At 55.6% G+C, this 14,307-nt stretch overlaps 1 long non-coding RNA gene across 2 annotated transcripts; it reads right to left on the reverse strand.

Annotated features, from left to right (window-relative positions):
• Positions 1–1,057: 1,057 nt before the first annotated feature.
• Positions 1,058–7,914, reverse strand: LOC123851918 (uncharacterized). Of its 2 annotated transcripts, none has more exons than XR_010405936.1 (3): positions 7,607–7,914; positions 6,408–6,627; positions 1,058–6,175 (listed from the first exon to the last, which is right to left on the reverse strand). It is a non-coding gene; the product is annotated as an uncharacterized LOC123851918 (long non-coding RNA). The 2 variants fall into 2 exon arrangements; XR_010405935.1 differs by lacking the exon at positions 7,607–7,914 and adding an exon at positions 7,204–7,532.
• Positions 7,915–14,307: the final 6,393 nt, after the last annotated feature.

A 14,307-nucleotide genomic window follows, 5' to 3' on the forward strand; every position in this document is an offset into this window, starting at 1 on the left:
CGAATCTGGCCACGAAGCCTGCCAAGGCCCCGCTACCTTCTCCCCTGGTCTACGCGAAGAGTGTGCCCTGGGGTTGTGCAGTGCCCCTTCTGTGTAACTGTCCAAGTTAGAATAGACCTCACAGGCTGGGATGAAAACTCAGAGGGCAAGCTGAAGACGTTTACACCTTCCTGTGGCCTCTGAGTGTGTCTGTGACCTAGCGGGATTTGTCCTTCCTGAAAAGGGGCAGTTTTCAGATGTCCCTCTAGCTTCATGCTGGTCCTTAGACAACGCGCCCCCCCCCCCCCCCCGCCGCCCCCAGCTCCATGGGGTAAGTTCTTTATCTATAGGGTCTTCCTGGATTCATGGGCGAGTTGACTCCCAGAACAGACTTATAAGTCATGTTGCTTTGGGTTGACTAGCTCCAATCTGATGTCCTTCACATCCAGAACCCAGATGGCTCAGAGGAAGGGCCACCTCCCCTGTACCATGGGCGTTGGTTCTTGTAGGGAGACACATGCCCTGGGCCCCTCCACGGGGTGGGTTCTGGCACCATGCAAACATGGGAGCAAGACCGAAGACTGGAGGCTGGGCTGCTCACAGCAGGGTCAGTTTTTCCTGCTGCAGAATAGGAGAGCCCATGCTCCTGATGAGCAAAATGCCTGTGTGCACTTCCCAGCCAGCCATGCCTCCCGACCATGGCAGGCCTCCAAGATCAATCCGTCACTTTCCAATGAATAGTTATTGAATGCCCTCTGACTGCCTGGCACTTAGAGTCGGCCCAAGTGCTTAGGTGAGCTGATCAGGACTGTCCTTCTTAATGAATTGGTCCCATAGGAGCCTCTGTCCTTTTCCCAGGGTCACTGAAAAACTTCAAGCCTCAAGTTATCAGGAGCAATATTTCCTACAGACAAGAATCCATAGGCTCACTTTCTGCCCCTTCCAGAATTCCCGGGTGGTCAGCCTCCTGGTCCACCTCCCATATTTTGTAATTCTGCCTGGGCAGCGAGTTGCATTTGCAATCTACCTTCCCCCACCTTTCCCTCTCTCTCCCCTCCTCCCCCCTTCTCTCCATCTATCAATCCAGCCCCTTACCCTTCCACTTAATTATCCATTTCTTTATCTTCCAACCATCTATGCCTCCGCCTGCCCTCCATCCATCCACACATCTACCCAGTTGACCATCCAACCTCCACTTAGGGGCTCATCTGACCACTGTAGGGTCCATTAGATGTAAACCCTTCATCTCCCTTCCATCCACCCTTTCATCTTCTCACCAGGGCAATGCACCTCCCAAGCTGTGAGAGCCAGAAGCTTAATCAGTTCTGCCTGATTTTCCCACAATACCATGTGTCTTCAGGACGAGGTAACTGCTAAGCTGGACAGAGCAGAAAAGCTGGATGTTCTCAGGGGTGTAGACAGATTGCTACAACGGTTCAGAGGAAGTGGCATGTGAGCAGCCCTAGTAAAATGATGTCAAGTTTGGAAAGCCAGGGTCGAAAGGACAGAGTATAGGAATTGCAGGTGGATTAAGGGGCACAAGCAAGGATCAAGGCGGGCTGAGGGTGGAAAGTTTGAGGATCGGTGCACCGTGAGTTGGGAGTAAGTGCCATCTAGACAGTTGGAAGCTGAGTGGGCAGAAACATGGCTTGGTCCTAGTAAGGTGTGTGGACCATGGGAAGTGGAGAGAGTTGGAGTGGGTGCCCCAGGCTGGAGCAGATTATGAAAAACCAAGCCGTGGACCTGAGCTGGGATTCATTTTGTTGGCACAGGGAGGAGACAGGAGGCTTTTAGTGAGAGAAACCTCAGTGGAGAGCAGACCCTGAAATCTGAAATGGTATGCTTTCCACTTTGGGGTGCTGGTTGGTGCCATCCTTCTCAACCTGGGGAGCTGGGCCCAGACCACTCGATTGTCCCAGGGGTCTCTCCATCCAGCCCACATGGCAGAACTCAGACGATGGGGATCTTGAACAACCTGAGTCCAGGAAACAGGTTGGCGTGGGGAGTGTGACCGACTGCAGGTCAGAAAATGTGGCTCTCCGTGGTTACTTCATAATGGCTGTGGCAGTTCCTGCTTCTCCACCAAGAACAAAGTGGCACCGGAAATTGAACAACTTCCCAGGCTCTTGCCTCTGGCAGGGGAGAAATCTAGGTCTTTTATGGTTTCAGACATAAGTGCTAGCCTGCTGTTCTGCTAAAAATTTCAGCATCTGAAAAGTTCCAAGCTAATTTTCAGGGGGGAAATTAGATGAGAAGTGGCTTTAAAACTCGGAGAATTCTTGTGTTTAAAAACTTGGTTGCCAAGGAGACTCTTTCTCCAATACTTCCTCGCCACTCCGTTATAAATGAAACCCCCTAACTGAAGGGTAATTAAGGTAACTGGTAGCACTTCTGCAGAGAGAGAGTGTGGCAAGGCAGCTGAGGGGGAAGGGGCTCCCAACTTTTGGGGGCACACCCCCCCGAGCCCTGGGGAACCTGGAACCACATGGGGGGCTCACGGGCACCTTTGGAGGAGAACATAAGCCAGCGAACAGCCGTACGCTGTGTTCTGTGAAAGGCCAAGCAAGTGATTGCTGAAAGGAAATCTTAAATGTCACGCTGCCACCCTGTTGGTTTCGAATAGGTGAAAAGCTCCGTGAGTCAGTTAATGAGCAGATTGTGCAGGCTGCGGCGTTCCGGCCCCCTGTGGCCGTGTTAATGTATGTGGTACCAGGCAGGAGCTGAAGCAATTGTTATTACCACCTTCGGGAGGGAGGCAATTTAGCATTTAGTTTCTGGTCCCAGCCATCCAGCAATCCATCTGTCCATTCATCTATCTCTCCATCTGTTCATTCATTCAGTTGTCCATTGGAACATCTACCCACCCACCATCCATCCACCCATCGGGCCAGCCAGCCACCCATTTATTCACTCATCTACCCATCCGTCTGTGTATTTGTCTTCCTATCTGTCCCATTCTCTATCTACCTAGCCGTGTGCGCAAGCACACATCCAACAGAGATGGTAGGAAGGATGGATGGATGGATGGATGGATGGATGGATGGATGGATGGATGGATGGGTGGATGGACGGATGGATAAATCAATGGATGGATAGTGACTGCACATCCACTATCTGTCTGTCCACCTACTTCTATTTACCTATCTAGGTATCCATTCAAGTATACGTTCATTTGTCTGTCCTCCATCCATCCATCCATTTATCCTCTCTCCCGCCATCCACCTATAGCGAACATTTACTGGGCACCCATATGGCTGGAGACAACACCTGCCACTTGCTGAATGCTTGTGTGTGCGCGCACTTTCCAGGCATCCTTCTTTAGTTCCTCCTCTCAACCTGGAGACTTGGGTGTTATTATGATCCCCCATTCTGTAGATGAGGCAGTAGGGGCGTTCTTATAGCTAGCAAAGGTGGGAGCTTGGATTTTTAGCCCTGGTCTCCACCCTGGGTGTAAATCCCCAGAGAGGGGGGCTGTGAGTTTGGCATCTTCCCAACCACCAGCGTTTTAGTCCTAAGAGCAAGAGTTGAAGGAGGATGGGGCCAGAGAGCAAGGACGAAAGACCAGGAGGGAAGCCTACATCTGAGGCTCCAGGAGCTGGGGGCTCTCGAAGGCCCGGATCCAGCTGCCCTGGCTGATGTTCTGCTCTAGCGTGCATGCGCACACCATCTATCGGGCCCCTTCCTCCTCCCACAGGGTAAATACTGCCAACGTGTTCGGGAAGCCGATGCCAAGGTGAAAAGTCCATAGATCAGAAACCCTAGTGGTGGAGGCTGAAGCCCCAGGGAAATGCTGTTCCCAGAAGCTGAGACCTTTTCCCTGGTGAGCTTCAGGCTCTTCCACCCCTCCACCCTCCACCCCTCTGCAGGCAATGCCAAGTAGGTAAGCTGGTGCTCCCAGCTTTGGCCTCCGCCTCCCCCTTTACCTCCTTCCAAGGTACCCTTCTCCCAGGATTAGGCTGGTTAGTGGTGGACTTCTGACATCCAGGGGGTCCAGGTGCAGAGCAGCATGGCCAGAAGGGGAGAGCATTCCCCGTGGCCCTGCACCAGGCTGGGGCTTTAGGTACCTCTTCACGGTGGATCCAGCCCACATTCCAGCAGCGAGTGGGCCCACTGTTTTCAGTTTGCAGAAGAGGAGACTGAGGTTCAGAGTGGTGAGGTGACTCCCCAGGTCAGATAGTTCATTTTCAAGGAGCAGAGTCTCACTGAACCCTCATGGTGCCACGCACACTTCACGGGGCAAGGGGCAGCTGCGCTGGGCTGCAGTGGGCACGGCAGGGGGTGAGGGCGTAGGCTCTGGTGTCAGCCACTTCTGAGCTGTGTGACCTCGAGTGAGTCCCCTTACCTCTCTATGCCTCGGCTCCCTGCTTTGTACCAGAGAGATAATAACACGACCTTCCTCTTGGTGGGGGTTCAGAGAAGGGGTGCACGTCAGCTGTTCTGAACATGCTTGGCACACAGTAAGTGCCCAGTACATGTCAGCTCGTTCCGATGACTGCCTCCCTTGTGTCCTGGGGCTCTGTAGGGGAGCGCCCGTCGGACAAAGGAGCCGTGCTGTGGGCAGGACCCCCAGGCCGGAGCCGTGGCACGGTGCGGAGGGGAGGATTGATCGGCTGGCGTGTCGGCTTGGGAAGGGCACCCCGAAGGCTGGCAGGGATGATGCCGTTGCAGCAAGCCACAGTTCCGGGGGACACTGCCACACTGCAGAGATGGGTGGGAGCTGGGACCTGGGGAGGGGCTGTCCCTCAGTGGGTCCTTGGGGACGGGTCTCCTGAGCTTTTTGTGGTCTGAAGAGACTGATGAACCTCTGTTGAGCGAGCCACTGAGGAACAGGATCTGGACTAACCCTCACCCCACCCCACCGGTGCCCAGAACGGTGCCTGGTGTCAGCCAGACATTCAGTGACACCCATTGGGGCCGACACTCCTGTGGGCTCCCATGTGGCAGAGAAGGCACTTACAGCAGGCTGCCTCTCTGAGCCCCCAGCCTCCCCCCCACCCGAGGCAGCCATGGCACCAAGATCCAGCTTATGGGGCTCACGGGGTGAGAGACTTGCCAAGGTCCCTGGATGCTCAGGGCAGGACAGGATTTGAACCCCGATGTGTCTGAGTCCAGAGGGGCTACATCTACCTGCCGCTGTCTGCCTTCCAGCCATCTACTGACCCAGGTGGAGCCAGGCCTGGGTTCCCCCAACGCTCTGCAGACACTACCAGTGGTTGGGTGAAAGTTTGAGCAACTGGGGACCATTTGCTGAGTGTTATCCCTGTGGCAGACTCTGGGGGGCTCCCATGCCAGCCAACTGGACATGGCCCTGGGCTTTGGGCAGCAGTTTTTGGTCAGGGGTCCCTGCTGAGGGTGGGCTCTGCCAACACTTCAGAGCTGCTTCCTGAGCCCAGAGCTAAGCTGATGACATTTGTGCCTTCCTAGATAAACAATCCTCACATCCACCCCCCATCGAGTGCTTGCCAGGTGCAGAGCACTGTGCTGAGTGCCTTCTCAGTGCCTCCTGGGGTCCCCCGAAAGCCCTCGAAGGAAATGCTGCCTTCATTCTCACACTGCGTACGAGAGATGGTGGGGGGCTCGCTGTGAGCACCACCATCTCCCTCGCTCCTGCAGACAGGTCCAAATGCCCTGCCACGGAACGGCTCGCTCGCCCCCCACCTGCCTCGGCCCCCCACCCAGGGAAGCAGACAGAGGTGCTACTGCCCCCGTCTCTCCAGGTGGGGAAACTGAGGCTCACAGCTGGGAAGAGGCAGATCTGAAGGCTCCCAAGTTTCTCTTGCTCACTGTGGACAGTCTGAGCGAGTCATCCAAGGTCACCCAGAGCCGCCACCACCGCAAGACGACAAGAGTGTTTTGACTTCTGGTCAGGCCCTCCTTCCATCCCGCCGCGCCGCGAGGGGAGGGAGGCGTGGGGGCCGCCGGGGGCCTCTTTAATTCATGAGTTACTGGCAGAAGCACAATCTCGGGGGAAGATTGATGACCGGCTGCAGGTATTGGTGGGCGGATTCATAAAGCTGTCGGCAGCGGGCCGTAAATCAGATGAATATTCAAGATTCGGCCCCGGGAGCAATTCTCCAGCTCGGCAGTAACAAGATGGATGCGCCGCAGGAAGGCGGGCGCCGTGGCCTCAGGAGCCCCCGCGTGAGGCTCTTTCCACTCGCACAGAGCTTCTGCTTTGCCTGGGGGACTTGGGGAGCTCGAGAGAGAGAGGGGAGAGGAGCTCATGGACCCCAAGCCCCAAAGCAGACCCCCCCTTTATAAAGATATTTTTTTGTCAGGGTATCTTTACATGCAGTAAAATACATAGGTCTTCAGGGGCAAGGGGGATGAGTTTGGACACTTGTGTGTCACCACCACCCAGATCAAGATCTAGAACATTCCATCATCACCCCAGAAAGTTCCCCGGTGCCCTGCCCTATGAATCTCACCTCCTTGAGCCCCAGGCAACCATTGGTCTTCTTTCCTTCACTAGAGGAGGGTTGTGCCTTATCCAAGACAGACAGACTTCTGTGATGGACATGGGTTCTTTCTCTTTTGCAGGCTGTGGTCCCAGGACCCTCTTCTGTGTGGCCGTGTGGCCCCCAGGAAGCCTTGACCATGGTGGGTTGAGCCAGTCCCCCACTGTGGCCGGCTGGCCTGTTTCCAGCTCTGCCAGAGGGGGGAAGGAAACTGTGAATGCCTGTCCTGGTCTTTCTGGGTACTTCCTCTTGGGTAAATACCTACGTGTGGAGGGCAGATGGCTGTAGAACTTTGCCGGGAACTGCCCCCCAGATTTCCAAGTGCATGTGCTTTGGCGCCCGCCAGCCCCGACCAGCTTTCCCTCTGCGGCCTCGCCGCCCGCGGTGATCTGCTGTTTCTACCCTCCCCGCTCGGGCAGGTGTGTGGGGTCACGGGCATGGGACACCCCTCTGTTTCATTCAGAGTCCCCGCTGGTCCTGTTCCCTCCCGAGGCGGCCGGGCTCTCGCTGAGCTCAGGAGCTGCATGCCTAGGAGCTCCCTTCCAAATGAGGCTGAAGCTGGTTCCCGGGGCCGCTGAGGCTCAGCTCAGATAACGTCCCTTACGAAGCTCTCCCGTGGTTGCCCACTGCACCAGGCAACAACCCCAATTCCTCCTGTGTGTGGCCACGAGGGCCCGTGGAACCGGACCTTGGCTACCCTCCCCCTCCCCCCCAACAGCCTCTTCTCAGGTCAACCATCCCTCCCGCCAGCCTGGCCTTGGCCTACCGCCTGGGTCAACTGCATTGGCTGTTCCTTCTGCCTGCAGAGTGGTAGAGGTGAGGTCTGTGTTTCCTTCTCCCTCACCCCTGCAGCCTCTGTAGCTGTCCCATTTTGGGGTCCCACGGGCTCGCTCGGGGGCATCCCTGAGAGTGCAAAGGCTTCGGAGGGCCCCACTGCCCTCCGCTCCACCCGTTGTATCTGGGCCCCAGTGGGAGGGGTCACCGCTGCCTTCGGCCACAGAGAGCTAGCTGGCTGTGGGTCAAGCTCTGGGCACTGCCTGTGTGGATGCCACCCTGAGCCCCATCGGACAGCCCGAGGTCGCTCTGATGCCGAAGACCCCTCCGTCTCCAGCCCGTGGGGATCGGCCTCTCTGAGCGGGGGGGAGGCCCTCAGGGGTCTGGCATCTCACCTGGTAAGGGAGCCTTGGGCTGGCTTTGGGCAGAGGCCAGACTCCATGAAATGCCTCCCTCTTGGGATTCACACCCTCCCAGTAAGGCCAAAGGAAAGCTCTTGCCTTTTCCTCTTCTGGAGAACATTTCCCCACTCCCCGGCTCCTGAGATGAACTTCCCTGCTAAGTCTGGGCTTTATTGCTTCATTGGTATCAGTTGGCACCATAGACAAATATTTCATGAAGTTGGCGCCTTTAGAAGTTAATACACGAGGGACCTCTCCGACACCCCCGGGTCTCCCCACGTGTCTGTTCCCCCCTCCACCCTGGTGCAAAGCCAGCCCCAAGGACCCATCAACATCCCAGAGGTCGGAGCCCCCGAGGATGGGGAAAGCCACAGGACCCACACCCCCTTTTGCTCACTGTTCTATCCTGGGGCAGGGGTGTTGACAGAGGCCACGTCCCCCCATCCCCCCGCCCCGGGGAGCTCTGCCTCCTCTCCCCAGAGCCCAGAGCACTACCAGCCTAGTCCTTGGGGAGGGGAATTGTCCCGCCTTATCCCTCAGTGGTCTTGCCAGTGGCTCTGACTTCTATCCCCGAACCCTGGTGCCATCCACCAACGCCTTCAATCAGCTCCCCCAAAGGAAGTCACCCCAGATCTTTCCCCGTTGAGTTAAAAGTTTCCTGGTCTAGACTTTCAAAGTCCGAGAAAGAACCTTAGCAACACAGGCACGTCCACAGGCAGACATGTGCGTCACGGAAAGCCTGGAGCCTGGTGATTGGACCGTCTCTGCTGCAGCGAGTCAGGCCCCCGAACGCTTGAAAAACAACATAATGTATTCCTGTCTGCAGCTCTGAGCAAAAGCTCATTTCGTGTCTTGTGTTTCCATTTCCTGAGGATTAATAAGTGTGGAGGGGGACTCGGGCTTCGTGCCGAATATTTATTTAGTCAATATACACATCAATTTAGCAAATTAGAGATTGCAAGCCATTTCTAAGCAATGCTGTAAAAATAACAGCTGTACTTTAAACTGGTAATGGATTTTGGTGTGGGGGTGGTGGCTACGTGCCTGGCACTTTACAAGTACATAGTTTAGGTCCCCTTAAACTTCAGCAAATGTCTGAGTCATCGTGGCTGTTTGTTAAGAAAGCAGACGTCTAAACCCCATTGTCTGGGGTGCATGGAAGGGGCCTGGGATGGGGGTTCTGGAACATGTTTGGAGAAGACAGAGTGGGCTTTGGGTGGAGGGACCCCACGGGTAGACCCTGACTCCGTTCCTTGTGGCTGGGTGACTGCAGGGGGCAGGTTTGGGGCTGGGTGATTTGCTGTTCAGGGCTCTGTAGGATGTTTCTAGTAGCATCCCTGGCCTCCACCCTCTAGATGCCATCAGAAGCAGCCCCCTCCCCAGTTGTAGGATCACAGGTGTCTCCAGAAATGGACACATGTTCCCTGGGCTGGGGGGGGTGGGGTGAGTGGGCACAATCTCCCCCAGTTGAGAACCACCGATGTATAGCAAGGTTCTCAGACCCTCTGGGGTTCTGTCTCTCCCTAAAGACCCCCTTCTGCAGCCCAGTGAGTGAGTGGCAGCGGCCCCCGTGCTGTAGGTGAGAGAAGGGGCTCAGGGAGGCGCAGGGACCCGCCCGGGGGCACTTGGCCAGCGCCCGGCTGAGCTGGGATGTGCAAGCCACTTCCTGCTTCTTGGAACGGTCAACGGCTCCTTCTCACCCCTCCAGCTTCTGCCCAAATGCCGCCTGCCCAGAAAGGCCTGCTCCGTCTCCTGCGGCTAGGGTAGCTTTTTAGCCCTCTGCCCCCCCGCGGCTCTTTCTCAGCACTGCTGCTCTCTTCCCAGGCTTTGCCGATGGGCACCTCCTGGTCTCGGCTGGGAGGTGCATCCCTCAGGGCTTTCTCCCTCCTGGTCCCTGCTGTTTCATCTGCACCTGGCACAGAGTAGAAGAATCAGAATGATAGAATGGCTCCCCTCAGAGGTTGCCAAGGCAGAGCTGCTGCTGACTGCCCCACATCATCTGCTCTCCCTGTCTTCTCCAGGAACGAGGACCCTAATTTTTAGCGTCTGGGCACATGGATGTGTGACTGAGCGCTGGCCAATGAGATGTAAGTGTAAGTCCTGTGTGTGGCCTTCCAGGAAGTACCCTTATAGAAAGTGAACAAGCTCTTCCTCACTCCTTTCCCCTTCTTGATGGCTGGAATGGGGACGTGATGGCTAGAGCACAGGCAACCACCTTGGTCTCTGAAGTAGAAGCTCTGTGCTGAGGATGGAGGGACAATAAGGTAGAAGGGACCTGGGCTTTGGTGACTTCTGGTTTGATTCTCTGTTCCATGTACCACACTGAATCCTAACCAAGGCTCTAGGCTTTTGGGAGTGCCCGGGATGGACGAAGGAGCAAATGCTGTTCATTCTGTTCAGGCTGCTCCCAGATCAATGGGTTGCATGGGGCCTTGCAGTTAGACAGAGTTCCCAGCTCCACCGTCAGATTAGTTCCCTCAGCTGCCAAGGTCAGAAGGGTCTCTGTGGTCTCAGGAGTGGGGCAAAGCATTGGGGAGCAGGAGGAGGACACAGGAGTGAGAAATGGTCTGGGCTTCCAGCCTTACTTCCACCCAAGTACTTCATTCATTCATTCATTCATTCGGTGAATGCCACTCTACACCTGCTAGAGGCTGGAGGCTGGATGATCACCACTACAGCTTCTGGAATCCTGGAGCGAAGCCAGCTAGTCGGGGGAGACAGACCACAACCCAGCGAACAGGGAGGCGACCGTGTGGATGAGGGTGGCCTGCTTGGCCAGACCCCTCGAGTGGCCCTTCCTGCAGGTGCGGCAGGCTGTCTCACCCCCGCCGGGCACAGTCCCCATCCCACCACTGCCGAGGCTGGCGGATGAATACCTCTCGTCCCTGGCCTCCCAGCTGGAGTAAACTCAATGTCAAGGTGACTGGTGGGATGTCCTGCACTGGATCCCAGGGCTCCCGCGGCTGCCCGAGGGGCGATCGTGCCCCATTCAGGCCCCTCCCACAGGGCTCCCTGGGATCACTCTCATCCCTGACTCCCTGTCTGCCCCGGGGAGACCCCAAACTCGGGCACAGCACCATTAGCATGTTTCACCCTCACAACAGCAACCCCGGAAAGGAGATACTCTCATTGCCCCCATTTTACTGCGAGGAAAATTGACCTGAAGCACAGAGTGGCTAAGTCATTTGATCAAGGAAAGCACAGGAGGTGGCAGAGCCAGGACTCGAATACAGACAGTCTGTGTGTTAACACCCTGCCCACAGCATGGCTTATAGTTGGTTCTGATTTTGACTTGAAGGTAGCCCAAAGCTCAGTGTAGACCCGCATCCTTCAGCCGTGGCCCCAGGCCAGCAGCAGCCCTTGGGAACTTGTCACAAAGGCTGAGTTTGGGCCCTACTCCAGACTGGCTGAATCAGAGACTCTAGGGCTGTCCGTCCGGAGATTCTGGTGCACACTCAAATTTGAGAACCGCTGGTGTAGACCAGTGGTGTAGACATGACCCGATCTATAGTTTTAAAAGGCTCTCTCTGGCTGCCATGCAGGGAATGGATGGGAGACAGCAGAAGGGGTCTCCATGTCAGGGAAGAGGGGCTTCAGGGGGAAAGATGTGTGCCATGGGGGTAGAAAGACGGTGTCAGATTCGGGCCACACTTGGGGGGTGGAGCCAACAGACCTAGAGATGGATGGGGTGTTGGTGAGGCAGAGAAGCAAAGAGCCCCTAGGTTTTTGGCTTCGAGCAGTCGTGGGGACAGGTATCAGCGTGGGGAGCTCTGCCGGGAAGCGAGTGGGCGGGGCGGGAGTGGGGTCCATGTCACGATGGGGGGCTGGGACGCACCTGAGGGGACTTGCACCTTGCAGCTGTGCCCCACTCCTGACCTTGCATCTTCCAATTTTAGTATATGTGCTGCCGAAGCGAGCACCTGACCTTGCATCTTCCAGAAGCCAGGCTCTCTCTGGGGATCTGGCTACCTGGGAGGACAGAGCTAGACAGGGCAGCCTTCGGGAGGGTGACAGGGAGTGACTGGGAGCCAAAGGCCATGCTGCAGGGGAGTCTGTGGCCTGCGACAGGCAGAGATTAGGGTGCTGACAGCTCTGCCCAGAGAGTCTCGGTTCCCAGTACATCAGGTTGAGATCCAGTAGGAAGGGCCAGGTGGGGCTGGACACCCCCCCCACACACACACATCCCCTCACCATGGAAGCGTCTTGGTTGTGATATCCTAACTGCAAAACACGCTGTGTTCACAATTGCCTTCAAAGCTTTAAAACAATGGTTGCTCCCCTAAATGTGGGCCTCTCCAAGGATGTCACATCCTAGCCTCACCACGGGGGCCTGGCTGTGACGCCAGTGGGCTCACTGTGAGTGTCCACATCAGGGAACAGAGCTATCCTAACCCCAGACACTGGCTTTTAAATGAACGTCCATTTTTAAAAAGCATTTAAAAATCATTCCATTGTGTGCATGCAGTATTTGGATGCTCAGGAAAGCAGCCTTCAACACGGCCCAGGGATGCTCATGTAGGATAGAGGGTGGGGAGAAAGGAGGATATTCAGGACTTTTGGAAATTGGGAACGAAGTGGGAGCTGTGAGAAGGGAAAGGGTTTGGAGAGACAGCATACCAGGCAGGGGACCGACGTAGACAAAGGAGTAGAGGTGGGAACGATCGTGTTTGGTTACCGGCCGGTGAGGCAGCTCTCTGAGCTCCCCCAGAAGATGCCCGGAGGTGGGCTGGGGTAGAAGCCGATCAGGCTGGGAGAGGAAATATGGGTTCACTGAATGCAAGAGCGTGACTCCTCAGGAATGACAGGTAGGGAATGAAAACCCATGCTTACCTCTCAAAAGGGCTTTGGTTTTATTTAATCTGCTCCAACATCCAGTAATCGAGGATCCACCATGTACAGGAACTTTGCACACATGAAGGTACAGGACGGGGAGCCAGACACCCCACGGGGCACGCGCTCTGGTGGGATGCCCAAGATCCATCACGCGAGCTCATCCTTGAGCAGACATTTCCAGGGAGCAGGCTGAGGGTACTCCAGGCGGCTCCAGGTGTCCGGGGCACCTGGGGTATATCTCAAACAAAGGAGAGTGAAGCTCCCCTCCAACCCTCGCCCCCATGGATTCTTCTGGAAGGAAGACAGACACATTCTTGCTGCCATAAAGAACCTGCTTGTCTCCCATCTTTCTCCATCCAGAAAGGGGTTCCTCAGTTTGGGACTGACTCTCAGACAGAGGACAGAGGGTCCCCAGGCAGCCTCCCCCTTGGGTGTCCCTCTGCGGGTGTCCTGTGTGCAGAAGGCAGCCGCCAGGACTTAACCTCCTTCTTCATCCTGAAAAATTCTACTCCAACCCAACTTGCTCAGCTGAACCAGAGTCCTTTGGAGCAAGGCTGCACCTCCTTAGAAGGCACATAAGGGGCGCCTTCTATCGTATAAGCACATCTTTAGGGAAGAGGTCTCATCCCCAGAGCAGGTGGTTTGTCCTGAGATTTCTTGCAATTACAGACACACTCTCCCCGAGAGGAGTTCTAATAAATATGAATTTCTCCAATTTGTCACATTTCCACGGATATTCTGGCACTTGAGCAGCTGGGGCTCAGGGATGCATCTAGACTCACTCCTTAATTGGTCTCTAACTTAATTCTTAACCCTTCAGCAATTTCTTGCCTGATGTTCTTCCTTCATGCTGTGCAAGTGGGCATATAGACAAAGCCATAGACTCCTCCAGCTTAGGACTGGAAGGGACCTTTAAACAGTAACCAGCACGTGTTGGGTTCTGTGAGCCGAACACAGTTCTAAATGTTTGACCTGGACTCGTTTACTCCCCACCGTCTTGTCAAACTGTCCACCCTTCTGCCCCAGGCAAGCCTCCCCAGGACCACAGATTAGGGGACACCCATGCCTGCTTGATTTCTTCAGGGGATGGGGAACTCACTTCCCATTTCTCATGCAGCCACAGAATACCTCTACCCAACGGTGCCAACAGCAATGAGCCTCTCTCTGCGTCCTCAAGGGCTTCGGGTTTGTCTCAGAAAACACTCGAAGGCACCCTCCCTGTGATCAAAACAGCCCTTTGTGAGCCCCAACATTCCTCCTTGGATCCTGCTGTCCTGGTATGGGTGGTTCCATGCTTGCTTACCTAATCAGGTGCCTGAAACAGACCTGGTCTCCCAAGGATGGTTCTGGGGTTTAACCCAGAATGATGTCAGCCAGAATTCCTGACATCACTTAATATTAAGCAGGGAGAGAGAAGAAGCAGGAAGGGGAGAAGATTGCTGACCCCAGTGGGCTTGGAACATTGGGCTGGCTCTGTGGACACCAGTATGTCCTGGGGAGGCTGGGGAGGGGTCTCCTCCAAGCATAGTGGCCCCACTTGGGAGTGGTCACAAAGCTGCTCGTGCTTGGAAGTCCCCATGGGCCAAATGCATCTGGAGCCTCTTAGAAAGGGTGACACTGTGGTCTTCCCAGCAGCCCCCACCCCTGTCCCTGACTCGTGGGGTTTTGGTGAGGAATGAATGAGCTAACACACACTAAGAGGTTACTCAGAACAGCGCCTGGCACCTTGTAAACACCTGAGACAGGGAGCCTGTTATCAGTCCCATTTAACATGGGGAAATCAAGGCTGGGGAGGATAAGTGATTAATCTGGGATTTGCCATGGGCCTTCCTGAGCCCTGGTCCAAACCCTAGATATTAACC

Source organism: Mirounga angustirostris, unplaced genomic scaffold (genome assembly GCF_029215605.1).
Source record: "Mirounga angustirostris isolate CCGP_5_RB_7025 unplaced genomic scaffold, mMirAng1.0.hap1 SCAF_10, whole genome shotgun sequence".
NCBI classification, from domain to species: Eukaryota; Metazoa; Chordata; class Mammalia; order Carnivora; family Phocidae; genus Mirounga; species Mirounga angustirostris.